We start from the raw sequence: 18,334 nt of genomic DNA, 5'->3' as shown, positions 1-18,334 counted from the left end.
CTTGGCATGAAGCTCACACTCCTGACCCATAGCAAGAAGTTAAACAGCATGGCTCGTTTGTTTTTAAAAGGGTCAGGAAGTCTCCTGTTTCAGGTTCTTCAGTGTTCAAGGTGGAGGGGAGCAATATATACCAGTCACAATTCAGGAACATTCAGTATTCAACTCCTGTCTGCAAAGAACGGGGTTTAATCAGAGAGCTGTCAAAGATGCACCTTGTAAACTGCTCTTGTTATTGGTTTATTACATGAGGCCACATCCACAAAAACAGATTTTTGGTCAAGAGTTCACTACTTACATAATGCTGACTCCCAGCTACCTGCTTTAAACAATACCCTTTATCTCACGGGCTAACAAAAGGAAAGTGACTGAATTCCCCCAAAAGATAAAGCAGACTTTATGGAAATAATCAACCCACAAAATAAAATCTTATTCCCACAATAATGTTAGTAGAAAAGAAACATAAAGACAAAAATATTTTGTTTATATTTTCATGCCTTTTATCATGATTGATTCAAATAGTACCATCACTATTTAGACAGTGACAGTTGTTTTTTCTAAAACGTGAAGTACTATGAAATCTAAAGTGGAAAAGTATCTTATAAGTTGCTAAAGCATAAGCATGCAAAGAAGACTTCTAGATCAAATTTATTCCTTAGCAGGCTAGTTTTGAAGGAATAAAGAGAACAGTTCCAGCCGACCATCTCTTAATACAAAGTAATATAAAAAAATAGCAACTACGAACAGTGTCAGGTTTCACATCATTTGCTAAGACCAAAAATTCAACCAAATTTTTTATATTGTCGAAAATACCCCAGTTACAGGAGGTTCTTGTTCGCCTCCAAGGTGGGAGTCATGATTCTTTTCTCTTACACAAATTTAGACAACTGTGTTCTCTCTTCAGCCTCCTGGCCATCTGTAGAGATGAGGAGGTGTGTACAGATGTGGGCTCAGAGCAGAACAAGCTACTTCTCTGAGCTCATATTTTTGGCAGTCACCAACTTCACCCTCACCCACCAGAAGCAAAGAAGTTATCAGCCTTGTTTCCCCCCACTTTCCCAGTATTTGCCTTTCTTCCTGGCTTTTCTAGAACACTTGTCACCATATCTACCAGAATACATTTATTACTGTTTTTAAAATAACAGGTTTTGTAAGAGAGGGAGACATTTCAGGTCTTTTTAGAGGAACTTCAGACATGAAGAAATGGAATTGTGCGGTAAATCAGAGGCAGAACTTGAAAAGGGGCCAAATGCTCCCCTAATCAATACTTTCAGTTTAATCACCAGACCTTCTTCACTGGATCACAGTGTTGCTCTGTGCCTGGTATTGAAGAGTTTACTTACTGGGCTTTTTACCAGTTTCCACTTTTAGAAGGAATGCTCACAATTATTCTGGGCTTGACTGTGATGCACACAACATAACATCCCCGGCTACCATGCATAAGACTACATTTCAAGTCTACAGAGGCCCTGCGATACACCCACCCCTCTTTAAGGTCATCCAAGTGGCATAGCTGACGGCTGTAAAGAAACAAATTAAGTCTCTATATGATTAAAGACTTGGACAGCATGACCGGGTAACCAAAGAAGCCCTGATCTATTTGTTAAGTCCAATTATCTAGACATCAAATCAAGAGATCATGAAGCATTAGGACACTGAATAGCTGCTTACTAAACACTTTTAGCTCTCTGGAAAGATGACAATCACTAAGAACCTATGACATGGAAAAGGCTTTCTTCAAAGCAGAGATGGGGAGAAATCAGTTCTTGGGCATTTATGTTTTCCTCTCATCTTCTGTAGAGCTAAACCAGCTATCAGAGTAAAGGGAAAGCGATTAGGATTGGAAGTGGAAGAGGAGTAGAAATCCAATGTTCTAAGTCTCTGTACCGTATGCATTTACAAAATAATTGGAGCAGATATCTGAGATCTCATTCCTCAGTCTAGCAATGTCAGAAGTCTTTGTGAGGCAAATAAGATGAGCCCAAGCTCCTTCACTTTAGTTAGAGTCCAGCTGCCATCTCCAATAGGTTCCCAGGTAGGATTTCAGTCTAGTTTACTTAAGGAAACAAAAAAAAATCTCCAGCTCTCACTGCACTTATTGTTCAGGAAAGGAACTGCAGAAGCCAAGAACTGAGGCCATACAAATTCTTCTTTCTCTTTGTTTCAGGGTGAGGAGTTACATAACTAACATTCATCTACAGTATTGCTAATTTACACTAACAGAAGACCCCCACCTAGGCACACTTTTTATGTCTCTATATAAAAAGGAAAATAAAAAAAAGTAGCCAGTCAGATCTGTAGAATCCACTACAATCCAACCTGAAATTTCTCTTACTAATCTACTCTAAAGTCAGTCCAGGCTGGCTCTGGGGTGCGCAACTACCACAATATATGATATTACAGGGCTAAACACTTCCTAGATTTTTATGGGTATCTCCCAATCCTCAATTTTCTCTACAAGCACTTTATAGTCTTCCATATCGTCCTTTATGGATTCCTTGCAGCCCCTTCCTTTCAACTATCTTACTTGGAGCTCCATGTTCCCTACTTGTCCCATCATACCGCAGCTTTCCGGTGGCTGTGTGTGTTCTCATGTACTTCACTCCCTGAAGACACATGCTGTACACCTACAACTCCCCCTTCTATTCCAGAGTCTTTTCCATTAAAGCAAATATTCAAAAATTGTTGTATTATACATAGGGAAATCAAGCAAAGTGGGTAAGGAAAGTAGAAAAGTACGAAGCACACAGAAGGTCAGAGAGCAAACTACAGCACCCCATAACCAGAGAAAAAGAGCAAGTTTCCACATGCAAAGAGCTGCCCCTTCAGCACAGAAGTATCAAAATATAGGAATAAATGATTAATTTTTCTTCTTGTCTTCATACTGGAAAACTGATGTCTTCACCCAGATTCAGCATCAGTTACACACCTACCAGAGCATCACACAGCTTCCTCACAACATAGCCAGAAAAACCAGCCATGCAGGTTGGGCTGACTGCTACCACTCCCCACGGGCTCAGAGCTGCAGAAGCGCCACAGCCAGCCTGCACTTCTCACCAGTTCCTTGCCATTCCCAGGACCGGATAATTAACACCACATAAATAGCTGTTATTTAAATTCAACTCCAAAATTGATTAAATGTTAACACACATTAGTCAGCACTTTCAGATCCACTGATAACATGCTATTTGTTTCTATGGTTAACAAAAACATCCGCAACCCAATCCCATTCATCTTATCTACATAAGGTTACACCGTTGGACCCTTTATGATCGTGCTACATGCTATAACAGAAACACAGCACCAGTTTCACTCTTGATAGCTGACCCCCATAGGGCAGAGAACTCAAATACCTTTTTTTTCTCCTTTTTAATACAAGCTGTAATCTGTTTTTTAAATCGACTGATTTGTACCATCTTAACTGTACGCCTTCACCCAGTCTCCAGGTGATATGTTTAGTACAACCATTCAATGCCTTGCTAAGCAGGCTGTAAAGAGACCGTTTAAGTTAAATACCTTCTTTGTTCAGGTATATACCAGCTAGCAATTTTAAGACAGTCACCTATTTCAACAATGGCAACTAAATTCAGTGGGGTGCAAAATGCTGGCTTGTTTCCTTGCTGAGTTTTGTACTCTCTTTTTAAAGAGCAAGATTGAGAACATTCAAGAGAGCTATCACGTTTATGGAAAGGGTTAAACAGGCTCGCAGTTACAATGCTTTGACTGCTACACCATAACAAAAAACAAAGCCACGCAATGCCCTGCAACAAGTAATTAAAATTTTTATGTCTCCTCCAAGATTAACCATGACTTATCACAATCCACTGTTACAGGACCCGCCCCCTTTAAAATATAGAATAAAAAAGGCATATCAATTTCACAGCATCACTGGCACTAGGATAAACGATTTTGTGGCAAAATCTCACTGGGGAAAATCAGCAGCGCTGTTTGCCCAAGAAGATCCTGCTCCCAAGCCTCAAGTCTTCTCAGCCTCCATGGCGATTGCTTTGGCAAAGCTCGTTTCTAAAAACACGCAACACTTGTTTCCAAACCAGCTTCAAAGAGCTGGTGGGCCTGGGCTTCACACACACCTGTAGGCTGTTCATGCTTTTCCAGGAAGGCAGGTACTGCCAGCTGAGAAATGCTATTAGGGGAAGATTCTGTTTAGGGTCATCATCAACTGAATTAATCCAATCGCTTGGGAGAAACATTTCCACATTAACATCATACCTGTGTCTCAGAGAATACTAAAGACACTTTAGGGCCCAATACTTAAAACACTATGCTAACACTCAAATTTGCTGTTTGTATTACAAGTCAAATTTGTATTACAAGTCAAACAAGAAATGTGTTTAATGAAAGCATCTCCTCCCCGCCCCTGAATCAGAGGAAATAGAGAAGTAAAGGCCTGTAAAATCAACTTGCCCTTTTCTGCTCCTACTACGGGGCAATTTCTAAGAGGCAACATCAGTTTCTCACCACTGAGTTCATTTACTGTCAAGCCAAATGCCAAGTTCTGCTTCAATTGTTGTTTCACTTCTTCAGCACTCACTACATCAAAATTTAAGATCTAAAGATTATGTTCTAAGATTTCTTCAAGATCTGTGACATTGTAGTCAACCAAATTCAGCATTGTACAAGTACATACGGAGGATCGGTCTGGCCTAGGCGCTTGGCTATGATGAGCGCTCTAAAGATAATGGAAGGCTGAGACATACGTAAAGTTGATAAGGGGAATTCATACTGGAACGTGGAACATCTAATCAAGAATTGCTGTCCTTGGGAGTGAAACACATCCTGGAGAAATATCTAAGCTAATTAAGATGTTTTGGGAACAATCTGAAACTACTAGTAGAAGCGTGATAAGAAGCACCCTCACGTGAACTGTCCTCATTGTAATACTGAAAGTCACACCCCTTGAGCTGGAGACCCTGGCCCAAGCACAGACCCCTCACCTTTGGGCATGCACAGAATATTAAAGTAGTACTGTAGCTTTAAGAGTAAGACAAGAAAATGTAGACAATAGAAAACTGCTCTGCGTAATTACTTCTGCATATGTATAACTACTGTACACATACTGCACCTGTATGGACAAGCGGTGTGCTAGCTTGGTGGAGCTGCCACCTAGCACCCAGTCTTGCGCAAAACTTGAAATAAACTGATATCTCGGCTCTGTGTGCATATTGGGTGTTGCACACTGGGTAACAAACTCCCTGTGTCAGACAAGAACATCTCATGATTACCCACTAGTAAGAGTGTTCTTCCCAATCAGATATTCAAACATTTTTCAATAACTTCAATTTAAAGTAAATGCACAAAAAAATAAGCAGCAAAATTTAATTTACTGTGATAACCAGACACACACCAATTATATTTTATTTTTAAGCACACAATTAAAGTAATTTAATTCCCCTATGTAGATATTACATGAAAGAGAAACATTACTGTAAGAAGAGCTTAGTACTATTGGTACACAAACCTTACGACAGATAAATTAGAGCCTGTAAAACAGCATATAATTTACATTCTGTTATGTCAATCACAAGTAGCATCTTGAGGCTCTTAAATAGTATACCAAACCACAACATAAGAGAACTAATTTAAATCAACCCATGTGGCAGGATCACTTAAGTTTCCACAATCCAAGAGATCCCCTAAAATGAGTTAGCAATTGGATTTCACAAGATTATTCCTCAACATCCATTTACACCTTTTAAATTACCAGCATGTTATGAAAATATTTTACTACCAAAGAGTTATAAAGTTTTGCATAGTTATAGAAAAATCAATGAAATAAAGCAACAAGGGCATGGGTTTTAATAATCCATGGCCTTTACCACCTGAGAAGCCAATCAGCAAATGTGCAAGTGGCCCAGGAATACAGCAGCCCTGCTCAGCTGCATGGAAAATCCACACACTGGATTAGTCTCCAAGTTCTTGGTTTTCAGCAGCAGAGAAGGAGGGACACAGCAGCCCAGTACCATGCTTTACATACCCTTCAGTAACAGCAGAACAAATGACATATCCTGAATTTTTTCTTATGCTTCTCCTATAACCAGCACCTCGTCTACATTCCTGTACCACATAGGTAATTAACAGAAAGGTCAGTATATGCTTTGCAAAGCAAAAGTATGAACACAAGGCAACAGACCAACATGGAGTGGGGTCCAAGAATTCTCTCAGTCCTCTTCCATTCCACGATGTTTAAAGTGAGAGGACCAGAAACATAAGGTAATTTAGCTACAAAATAAAGTCCAAAAATCCAAAGTGCAAGAAGTTTATGTTAACTCCCTCATATAATAAGAATTCCTATGCATGCTTTTTCTTAAAGGGACATGAATTAAAGTTTTCAAAAAAGTTAAATAGAAACACTACCCCTCTGTGAGTTCACACAGCGTATGTGCCACTATCTATGTTTTCTGTTGTCATTGCTCAGTGGAACACTTGCACATAAGAAGGAAAAACTACATGAGTGCCAAGAAATGCCCAAGTACAACTGAAAAAATATTGTCTCTGGTCTGGTAGCTTGCATCAATTATCACTTTTAATAAAAAATATAAGCAAATATTTCAGGTAGGGCAGCTTAGGCTTCCGTTTCCTTAAGTATGAAGTACAAAGTTTCTATTTGTCAAATCACGCTGCAAGTACAATAAATGTACTCAAACTATGGTTTCTACAGAAATGTTTGAGACTTGCATTTTTCTGCTATTTAAATCTGTAACTGTTTTTCATGTTGCTTTAAACAGGAATTTTCCTTTTGATTTCATCACAGCAGCTTATACAGCAGTAAAGCAATCTTTACTTGCCAATATTGCTCAGTTTATAGCAAATCCAGGACGCTACATCAGCCAAGTGCTCCTCATGTGCATGTTGTTAGAACAGAAAAGTCCTCCCTCCCCCAACCTCGCTGCAAAGTAAGTTACAGAAATCCAAACGCTATGCTAAAGTCCTCTGTTGGCATGGCTAGACTTACCGTAAATCCTAACTCGCCAAGAGCTGAAAGTTAGCCTAGTGAGGTGTAGATTGAACCTCCGCGTTCTCACTCACCTAGCATCTCCCTCAGATAACCAACACATTCCCGGGGACCTTCCTCTCAACTGCCCCGAGTACTCTCCCTCACCCAGCCCAGTCTGCAGAAATACACAAACTCCCACTTTTTTTACTATTTCATATTTACACTTAGACATGTTGGCCACTTCTAGGTGTACGTACACCACCACAACCAAGGACAAGACTCTGCAAACTTCTCTTCTATGTTTTAACAGATACTTCAACAAGCATGCTCACAGCAGCTTTTTACACACTCAAAAGCTTGTTAACCAGCCAGGGCATTTCGCTCTCCCCTTTTTCCAGCCATGGACATGCTCTTCACAGAGCTCTATTTACATGCCAAGTTACAAAGTTCAGCTGCTTCCAAAGCAACGTGGAAAAAGTGCAGCTTTTATGACTCTACAGTGAGGTTTTTCACAACATGAAGCAGCTTCTTAGACTACTTTTTTTTTTTATTTCCAAACAGGATTTCACAGTTCAAGAAAAAAATAATATCTCAGTCCACCCACAGGCCTTTGAAGAACATTAACTGAGGGGCTTCAAAAGAAGAGAGCTCTGCAACCTTAAGCTTCATGTTACTGAATGAGCATCCACAGAAAAAACTGCTTACGAGTCAGAAACAAGGGTCACCGAAATCTGCGTATCCCCCAGAGCTTAAACTATTTCTCTGATGTTTAGGCATGGCATGCCTTTCGCCATCTTCTGTTACATCCTTCCATTTGCTTACTCTTTCTTCTCATTTGCTTCCGAACCTCTGGTATGAAATCAATTGTGTCTGAAATTCCTTCTTCTGTGACAAACCACAAGGCTGGATTCGGTCACTTCCTCAGCAACATTCATACCAGCTATCACCTGGGGCTTCCCTCAGCCCCCAACATACAGCTATTTCTAGACAGAAGCTTCCTCCAGTTCCCCAAGAAATTAAGTCCCAGATTTCTACCTTGCATTTAGCCTGCGAACCACTTGGAGCAAAACTGGCACTTCATCAGCATCTTCGTTGTGGAGAGATGACAATATTGTCAATAGTTCAATAATAATGATTAGTTTGGATGAACAGCCTACACAAATAAAACCCCTTCACAAAATCAGGAATAAGAAAATTAGCAAGGACTAAAGATTCTACTAGGAATGCCAAAGCAGCACTAGGCTTGCACCATCAATGGCAACATTCTGAGAATCAGAAAACTGGAAATATTAAAACCTTACTACTAGCAATCCTTGCCCACTCTTTTCCCCATCTCTCCCTTCATTCTACACCAACATGAAGCAGAGGAAAATTATTGGAAAGTTCCAGACAGAAGAAAATGACACATGCCGTGAACTTCCAGCGGCAAGTCCAACTTCCTAAAAATGACCAGGAATTTAGTAGAAGCTACAGCCAGCTGCAGTCTGCTGACATGGATTTCTTCTTCCTCTCTACACTGGCAGGAAATAACTACAACCTCTCTTCTACAAATTTTTGATGGCCCATCTAAGAGGTGGACTACTTAAATTCTTGGAAAACACTTTTGCTTTTCAGAGACTACAAGCAACCACCTCGCGCAGATAAAGGAGTACAGCAATACAACCTCTGTAGAGACACTGTCAGGCCTTCCTCCGCTCCTGGCCCAAAAGTTTTGTTTTTAAGGTCTCCCCTCCAAGTGCAGACAGCACTTTTCTATCTTCCTTCCTGCCAACACTAGGCCCTCTCTGCCTCCACAGTTGCTTCCTTTGGGTCTCTCAAAAATGGTTACCATATCTTTAAAAATAAAATAAAAGAAGACCAAGTTTTGCAAACAGTCCTTCCTTCTCCATTCTTTCCAAGGACGTTACATTATTCTGCATAAATGAAGGAAATATTTTAATTTTCTGTCTTCACCCTAGAAGACCAGGTTTCAAATGCTCACTAGAACACACAGCTATTTTAATTTAAGTTAAATAGCCCAGCTATTTTAATTTAAGTTAAATAGCCCAGCTATTTTAATTTAAGTTAAAGTTGCACACACATTTTTTGGAACTGGAAAGTTGAAATACCTTATGATCCTGACAACAATGCCCACTTAAGTCTTTACTTTAACCACACTTAGAATTTCTAAGTTTTCAGGACAAAGTATGATAACACTTTTAAAAAAAATGTTAACAAACTATAGTACACAGCTAGAGGAAAAAAAAAATAATTTAGACATATCCAGGACCTCCCATTTTACAAGTTTTTTGTGCTGCCGTATTCTGTGCACGAGCTATTTGGAATGCACGCTCTCCGGAGCAGGACATTTTCTTCTTTCTTTCTGTAAATCACGCGGCACCATTTTCAGAGACATGTAAATAAATAATAAGACATTTAGCTAGATAATGCATGTTTCTATTTTGATTCAAAACCCAAGTTTTACTCTACTCAGTAGTCTGCATGCGACTCCCCAGTTATCCCTTTCATGTTCTCACTTCCAGAAAAAAATAGTGTGTCAATGATTAACAAAACCCGGTGCGAAGCAAATCCAGAATGAAAGAGGAGAAAAAAAAAGAAAAAAAAAAAACAAACCATGAACCAAAACACTGACGATCTTTTCCTCAAAGCCAGGAAGCCGGTACAGGTACCGGAGGGACGCGGGTCTCCGGGGCACCGCGCAGCAGCTGCCGGGCTACCGCGAACATCGCCGCTTCCCAGAGCGGGTCAGAGGAGCGGACGGTGCGACGCGCCGCAGCGACCGAGCCAGAGCAAACTTTTGACGGTGAGCCATGGCCGCCGTGCAGCCGGCCTGCCGGAGGAGCCCCGGCTCGCCTCACGCACCTCCCCTCTCACGGCACCTGGCCGCAGCGCGGGCGGGCGATGGCCGGCTGTCAGGGACGGGACCGCTCGCTCCGCCCGGCCGGGGGGGACCATCGCGCACCGGGCAAGTTCCCCCCGCACCCCGCCCCGCCCCGGCCGCGCCGTCCTGACCCGGCCGCAGCTCCAGCTCGCCCGCCCGCGGGCACCTGCGCGCCCGCGGCCAGGTACGCGCCGCGCAGCCGGCGGAAGGGCGCCCGCCTGCGCGCACCGCGGCGCCGAGCCCCTCACTCCGCCCCCGCCCCCGCCCGCGGGCTGGCGGCCCCTCAGGGCGCGGAGACCCCCCCCCCCCCCCCGCCCCAACGGCCGCCGCGCGCCGCGCCCTCCGCGCGCGCAGCAGCGCCCCCTTCACGCACCGCCTCCCATCCCCCGCGCCGCCCCCCGCGCCGTGTCCTGCCCTTGCCTCCTGCCCGCAGTGCCCGGTGCAGTGGGAGGAGCGGTGCCCGGCGCCCGCCTCCCCTCAGGGGCGCGCGGGGAGGGCTGCCTGCCGCCCCGACCCCTCCCCGCCGCCAGCCCCGCCGCTCGGCCGCCTCACCCCGCTCGCCGCCGGCCCCGGCGCAGCCCCCCGGCCCCGTCCCGGCTCCGTGGCCCCGTCCAGCTCCTCCGGCTCCGCAGCGGCGAGCGGGGCTCCGGCACGTGACAGCGCCCAGCGCCCCCATAGGCTGGGGCTGCCGGGCAACGTGAGCCCGCCCCCTCCCTGCACCTGAGAGAGAGCCTTACGCCATCTGCGTAGGGGGATGCCGGGCCGCCGCGCCAATTCCGTAGTGGCGCGGAACCAGCCGTTTCCTCCCTCCTCGCGGCAGGCCGGCGCAACCTTACGGAATTGACGTAAAACTTCTCGGCTCGGCCCGTCCGGTTTCCTATGTGGGGCCGCTACTCTTTGCGTAAACTGCGTAATCCCACCCGCCGCCCGGGGAGCGGGCTCTCTGCAGTTCAGAGAGCTCCTGCAGCTACGTAGGTTAGGAGCGGCCAAGCCTGCACCTAGGAACGCCACTTACGTAAAGCCCCTCAAAGAGGTTAGTGTTTCTTACGAACTCTCCGTAACGTCGTCAACGCGGGCGCTGCACCTGAGAGGGCTCCCGTTGCGCAAATGCCGTAGGTGCTAGCGTGTCGGGCGCAGAGTGCGTAAGCGGCGCGGTAGGGTGCTCCCCATCCCTGGCTGAGGGGCGGCCGGGCCCGGTGGCGCGGCGGGAGGCAGGTGTGTGCGGGGAGGATCGTCCCTGCCCCGTCTCCACTCAGGGCGGGGAGGAGCCGCCGCTGCCGCCCCCGCGCCGGGGCACCTCGGCCGAGACTGGGCGTGGGGTTTCACCGTCACCCGGCCCCGCTCGCAGCGGCCCAGGGCCGTGAGTGTAAATACTCACCACAGGCGGACCCGTTCCCGCCGGCTGAAGGGGCAGGGAGGTGCTGGGCTGGCGGGCGCGGACAGGGCCTGGACGCTGGGCCTGGAGCGCAGCCCGCGGGCCGGAGGGCGGGATGGGGCAAGGCTGAGTGAGGGGAGGGGGCGACAGCAGGGGTGAGGTGTGAGGCAGGGCCCTGGCAGCCCTTACCCAGGCAGTGCACATCCTTGATGGATTTTATATCCCACTGCAAAATCTAAAGCAGTACAGAAAGAGAGCAGTTTCCTAAATTGAGCTGAGAAGTAGTCTTTCCATGTGAGTAGTTGTTCTCTGTATGGAATCCTCAGTGGTTGTCTGAGGACATTACAATCAAGGCAGCGTTGTGGTGTGTTTAGGCAGGTCGGGTTGCACAAGGAATACGGCATTCAATGATCTCCATCTTTCTCTTCTAGAAATCAAGACAAATGGGTTCAAGTTAGCTTTCAGCTGCCCTGCGATAATTCTTCCTAATCCCAAACATCTGAGACTCTTCTAGAGCAGATGGGCACTACAGTGAAGTTGAAGAGAGCGCTCCAAGTACTGTTGTTCATCAAACTCTTCAGAGAAGCGTTAGCATGCCAAAACCTTTAGGTACGAGGAGGGAGGGTTGAGTCTGGTGGGGTTTTTCTTCTTTGGATGTACGTTCCATACAACCTTCATGGTTTTGCTTCAACATTCAAATGACCAACATCTTCACGTGAGCGCTTCAAAATTTCTGCCAGGTTTTCTAGGTTAAGTCCCTTTTCAAACTCAGCTTTCAACATATAAGTCCATGGCAATTGTATTTAATATCACTTTTTACCCTTTTCAAAACTAATTTTATATAGGCTGTAAAGATAAAAGACAGTTGACTGAGGAGCTCTATGCCAAAGTAATCAGTACACAACATGCTGTGCTGAAGCAGCCTATGAGGGAACTTTGGCAAACGGCAGTAGGATCAGGAGATTTGCAGTGCTGAAGTGAAACAGTGACTTTCATTCAAAAGAGTGATTTGCAGCATTAGAGGGGAAGTAGAAAACACGTGTGCATTAATAACTTTGCATGTAGTGAGAGGTCCAGCTTGTTCAAATTAAACGTACATTTTGTATACTTCGCAAGCCTGTGGCTAAAGTGTCACCCTAGTTCTGAACAGTCAGGCATAGCTCTACTTTTGTAACAAACTTCCCTCTTATGACGTTTAAAGATTGAAAGGAGAAACAAACCTGAGGAATCTTAATTACTGCTTTCGAGTCTAGAATCGAGAGATTTCAAAGCAATGAATGAGTTTAGCCAAATCTCCTGTGTGGCCTTAAAATATTAGTGTAGGCCTTGAGAAGGGGCGAGAAGATAATAGCTAGAAAATCAAGGACTGGTCCAAGGACTTAATGTGAGAACATTTTTATGTGAAATTGATTACAGCAAATAGAGACACAGTACAAATATAGCCCAGAGGAAGGCTGCTGGAGGAGATAGTGGAATGGGAAGGGGCAGCTGTGAAAATTAGTGGCTGTGCAGTGAAGCTGGAAATGTAGTAAGGACAGAAAAATATGCAAGAGATGGCATCTCAGATAGTGAAGCTTTTGCAGAGGCAGAAGAAAGATATTTTCAGCTGTGGTCTGAGTGAAATCTTGAATTTTTCTCTTGAGTTCTCCCTTGGGCTAATGATTTGCCAAGGGCAAAAACACAGAGGCAAGGGGATTGATGGATTAATTTAGAATACAGGGGATTGGAAGAGCTTTGCCGCTGCAGTACAAGGATATAAATTTAACAAGGAAAAGAACATCTGAGGTTTGGGAAAAAAGTTTAATATCTGTCTTTAGGCTTCATGGAATAAAAAGGAAGAAAATTGAATTTATAGCTCTAAGTATACTCAGTAAGAGATGGGGACTTGAATTGTGTGAAAAGCAACATGGAATTAGAGTTATCTTGATGAAAGTTAAAGTAATTAACAATAACTATGCTCTTTCTTGGGACAAAATACTGGCATAGAAAGATTATTTTTTTTTTTAATATATAATGATGAATGAAATGATGTGTTTCCTGCAGATCTTTCCATAGAAATATTTAAGACGTTGTCATGTATTCTTGAATGTTACCAGCATCCCCTAGACAACTGAGGGAATCACAAAGGCAGTAGAGATGCAGAGACCAAGTTAGGTGAAACACTTTGCCGGACGTCACACATACAACAAGTAGCATAGTCCAGATTAGAGTTCCAAGCCTTGTGCTCATTCCAGTAGGCTGTCCTCACAGTTGCGAGCAGAAGCAAATCTAAAGGGTGATGTTATATTTGAAAATACAGAGTATATGTCATTAGAGTGTAACTTGGAGATTTTTTTTTTTTTTTGAAAGAGGTTGATGATCTAAATTATTCTGGCAAATCTAAACTTTCTAGGAAAAGTGAGTGTGGAAAGGCAACTCACAGTTACCTTCTGAATACCGCACAGTGGCTTGTCCTGTCTTTTTCTGTCTCCCGACTGGCCAGATTAGGTTAAGATGGTCTGATTTTAAGTACTATGTAGGTTTTGTGCTGTTTCAAGCGTATATAATGGAATAAAACCAATCATATGAGAACAGTATACAGATCTGAGGTGTTAATGCAGAGAACAGTCGGGGTGACTGAAGTCTTCTAAGGCTATTTCACTGATGTTTACTGACACAATAATTGTAGAATTAGTTTGTAAAAAAAATCTCTGTTACTGGACTGATTTTCCTGCTTGTAGGTCTCATACCTGATTAGGCTGTATTCTATAAATGTGATAAAGAAATTTTATTACCAGTATTAAATAAAAAATAGGGGCAAGGCAGGAGCTAGTATATATGACCAGCATGTGAAAGCAGTTTTCCTGAGGACGAAAAAACTCCAGAAAAACAGAGGGACCCTTTACAAAAAGTTGTTGATAGCTACCAGTTTTAAGCTTGGAGTGAACCAGGCACTGAAATCTGCAGTGAGGCAGCCCCACAGGATGGTGTACTTGGATGATCAGCATCCGCTACAAATACTACGTTAGGGACTAAATGGCTATTAGCTATAGTAAAGGGAAAAATCCTAAGTGAGCAAGGATGAAATGTAACCTATCAAATTTCAAGTGTTTTGGTATTGTTTACAGACAAATGGGAATGTTCACATAGTGCCTGAGGGAAGAGGTATTTTTCTCTTGTTATAACTCAGAAAAGAAGTCTCTGTTTGAGACTTACCATTGTCCAGTGACCCAGTTCTTTACAGGTTTCAAATTCTGCCTTTAGACATGTACTAAAGTTAATGGGATTTGTGCAAAGATATCTGAGGACAGACTTTGAATTGGAAAAAAATAACTCTGTATGAGGTGTGTATTTTAAAAACCTTCATAGAAAAAGCTATCTTTACATGTGAAATTAGTCTCATAAGCTTTGCAAGAACTCAAAAATAACAAAAAATTGGACAATTTGAAAAGGAACTTGTTTGAATATACATCTTTTTAATCTATAAAAACAAATAATTGCATGTGCTTAACTTTAATTTCAGTGGGACTAATCACACATTTAATGTGGCTGTTTGCATGCTTTGAAGTTTGGCAGTGTTTGAATACTTTCCACGCAGGAGGCTTGGATTTAGAAAGCTGATAAGCTAAGAAGATGGCTTGCAAATGTGAGGTGTTTTGAAGAAAACCTTGAAGTTCGAAAAAGCAACTTATCTTTAATGATAAGAATGAAGTCGGAAACAATTTCATACAACATAAAACAGTGACCAGAGCCACTCTTCTGTCTTGCTGTATTTGCTTGTGTGGAGAGAAGTCACGAGAAAAGAAGGGAGGTAGAATGCCAAAGGATACAGAGAACAAAGTGGAAAGTCATGATGTCATCTGGCTTCTACAAAAACAACCAACAACATAGAGAGCAGAAGGTGAAATTTGAAAGGTTACAATATAAGCAGCATAAAAATAGATGTTGAGCGGATTAAAGCTTCATTCAGAAAGGGTAAACATTTTTTTTTAAATCCCCTATCTTTGCAATACTTGCAAATACTGTGCAAGTATTAAAACCCAGAGTAAATAAAAATATTTCTGCATATCTGCATTAAAATCAAAGGCTAAATATCTGAGTAGTCAATTGCTGGGAGTGGTCTGGGGGCGCAGGAAGGGAAATCAACAGTGAAAACTTGGCAGATTTTAATTGAATCTGTTTCTCTGCAGGATGTGGGCAGAAGATTCACAGTGCGGGAAAAGAAACGTGAGATGCTATCAGTACTAGAATAGTCTTTGCTAGGGTAGATAAGCATTGCTTGTGGTAGGTGTAACTGTGTGTGGGTATTGATCTTCTGAAAGCATATCCAAGGCTTAACCAAGCAACTCTCCTTACACCCTGTTTATGCTGGGACTGATGTGACCTAAGCCTGGGTTCTCACCACATAGCTAGGAGTGCGAGTACTGTTGAGTTTTACTTTAACATGGGCTCTAACATGTCTGTTTCCTAGTGAGGATCCTGCAAAAGTTCATTAACTGAGTTCATGTTTGGTAGTTCTCAAATGCCATCTTGTTGTTCCTTGAGCATGCCACCTTGTTCCTAGGTGTCAGAATTTACCTTGTTTTGTGTATACTTGATCTCAGCTTTTATTGCTTCATTTCGTTCCATTCTACCTTTGTTTTTGCTTGGCCCACAGCTACTAGCTGATTATCTGTGGCATGATGTAGCGAAGAGTGGCCCACAGCTACTGGCTGGTTAATCTGTGGCATGATGTAGCAAAGAGTTTTATTCTGAAAAATGCTTACAAGATCTGTATTCATTTTTTAAAAAAAGTATATCTTGGGCATAAAAGGGAGAGAATCAAGTAGATGACTATCCACTGTAGAGGGTACTTAAAAATCTAGAATCTGTGCTGCAAAACATAAGATGGCATGCATAAATCTGGCAGTTCTTTGTGTACCTAACTCATTATTAAGAGTTTTACAGGGTACTTGCTAATACTTGGTGCAATCCTGAATGATAGTTGTTTGACTTTGGACTGGAGCAAAGGAGATAAAATGGTACTGGAGGAAAATTAGACACTAAAAGATGAGGAATCACGCTATGAAATGTACCACAGTGCTCTTCAAGTCCCAGAGCAGGCTCCGTGGGGTAACATTTCAGAGATCTTTTTAGTGATAGGGACGGGGATCAGCTTGAAAAGCAAGCAAAACGGGAACGAAGTAAGTGGGAAATACTTTCAGGTTATGACTAATGCAATTATTAGAGAGGCTACTGCATGCACTGTGGTGGATTTAGCTTCAAATAAGAACAGAAGTTATGCCATGTGTGATTGATTCCAGGTTGGGTTACAATTTAGAAGTGCGATTAGTGAGTCATTTGCTACTTTATATCAATTATTAAAAACAACAAAGGTCTAGGTTAAAAAAAAAGTGCATATCTCAGTATGTGCTGCTCTACTTGTTAATCTTCTCATTTCACGTTTTTGTTTGATGTGTCTTAGCTTTGCTGAGCGTCGTGGTACAGAGTGTTCCTTATGCTAGCAAGTGAATTGCTATGCACTGTACCGACACTCGGCATGGCAGTCCCTTTGGTATGACCCTGTCACTGCATCCCTTCCTTACTGTGTTCAGCTAGAACCAGCCCAAGTGAAGCTGTCTGTAGTGAACCTGCAAATCGGCAGCTTCCTGAACCATTTGTAAACGGAAGTGCTTTAATCTTATTTTTGTAGGTGCTGTTTAGGGCACAGCGCAATGTAGCTAGCCTCAGTCATCCTAACATCTAAATTGTTTTGTAGACTGTGCTGCCTTCAGTCCACTAGTTGTATTCTCACCCCCATCTGGCAACTGCTGAATGTATAATTAAAGCTTTTCCACTAGTGGCCATGATAATACTCATAGCAGTGAAGAGGCTTCTTCAAAATGTGAGTGTGCATGTGCAGACATGTTTTCAGCTGAGATTATTTCATTGTCACATGTGTCCCAGGAGTGTTTCCTGAGAAATTAAAACTTTGTAGTTAATTTAATGTTTTTTTTCAAAATACAGATTGCATCACCCAAATGGGAAAGAGGATGAACTCTTTCAAAAGACTGCTGCCATATTGCTCATCACTGACATAGGAGAGGGCACATGATCACTCCTGTCAGCGTGGAGGAAAAAAAAGTAGTTTTAATTCCCGTCTCACAGTGTTTCTGCAGGTTGGTGGAATCTAACAAACTCTTGTTGATGGTAAGATGTCAGTCCCTACAGAAAGGGAAGTGAGACAAAGCAGTAGTCACTGACTTCACACCCGCTAACATCACTAACACAACAATTGCGGACCCTGGGGAAGAACAGAGAGAGCAGACTGTGGGACGTGCCCAGGCTCACAGGCTTTCTCAAAGTGGTATCTCCTGTTGCTGCTTTCAGAGGCACGATACCAGGCTGCACAGGAGCATTGATCTGACCCAATAGAGCATTCCTTATGCAATAGGAAGGCCTGGAAACAAATAATATTGCCAACATTCAATGAGTGTTTAATTAAAATTTCTAATAAAAGTGGGGCCCATAACGATTGTCTGGTGTCTTCTGATCCTTAACATTTCTCCTTTGGGAAGTGGGGTGTTGATATATCATCTGGACTTCAACATGTTTCTTTTCTTGTGAATGGAAGTGCTTTCCCGTGTTGTGCACATGGGACTGAGGGACTGCTGCTGGTTACAGGGCAGCTCTGCCTCTATGGTCTGTGCAAGGAAAGGTGGCAGAAAGAAGGTTCTACAGTCATGTTGTAGCTGAGCATGGGGGGCTGGCAGTGTCTTAGGCAGCAGGTTTCTCGTTGCAATTTAATGGTATAAAGTTCCAAAAATTGACCGTTGGTCTGCAGCTCTCCTCCCTAGAGAAGCCTGGACTGTATGAACAGACATCCAAAGTAGGACTGAACTTCACAGAGGTGTCCACAGTTTTCAGTCTTAATACTTTATAATACACATTTGAGATTTGATCCTGTGATTGCTTAACCCTCACAATGATTGTGGTTGATGTGGTTAGCACTTACATATCACTGGGATTGTAGACATGATGAACCACTCTGGAAATCAGCTGTTTTTTCCATTGTGTGGGTAAGATATGATGCATGTTTATCTCATATCAATATGAGATAAGTATTTTCATATATATCAGTGGCAAGTAGATAAATATTTGGGGGAAT

At 43.1% G+C, this 18,334-nt stretch overlaps 1 protein-coding gene and 1 long non-coding RNA gene across 15 annotated transcripts in view; one reads left to right on the top strand and one right to left on the bottom strand.

Moving 5' to 3' along the window:
• The window catches only part of STRBP (spermatid perinuclear RNA binding protein), an 86,638-nt gene extending 75,772 nt beyond the window's left edge, over positions 1-10,866 (bottom strand). For 11 of the 14 annotated variants that reach the window (XR_012045634.1, XM_072882866.1, XM_072882858.1 and 8 more), the window contains exon 1: positions 10,386-10,484. The gene's annotated coding sequence lies outside the window, so the exon portion shown is untranslated. Of the gene's footprint in view, positions 1-9,565; positions 9,776-10,385; positions 10,485-10,848 lie in introns of those variants that run through there. The other 3 variants (XM_072882856.1, XM_072882855.1, XM_072882854.1) reach the window with 3 other exon arrangements.
• Positions 10,638-17,599, top strand: LOC140661163 (uncharacterized). The gene is made up of 3 exons (XR_012045637.1): positions 10,638-10,866; positions 11,640-11,817; positions 17,194-17,599. It is a non-coding gene; the product is annotated as an uncharacterized lncRNA (long non-coding RNA).
• Positions 17,600-18,334: the final 735 nt, after the last annotated feature.

This window comes from Ciconia boyciana, chromosome 18 (assembly GCF_034638445.1).
Source record: "Ciconia boyciana chromosome 18, ASM3463844v1, whole genome shotgun sequence".
Taxonomy (NCBI): Eukaryota; Metazoa; Chordata; class Aves; order Ciconiiformes; family Ciconiidae; genus Ciconia; species Ciconia boyciana.
This window is presented reverse-complemented; position numbering and strand designations above follow the sequence as displayed.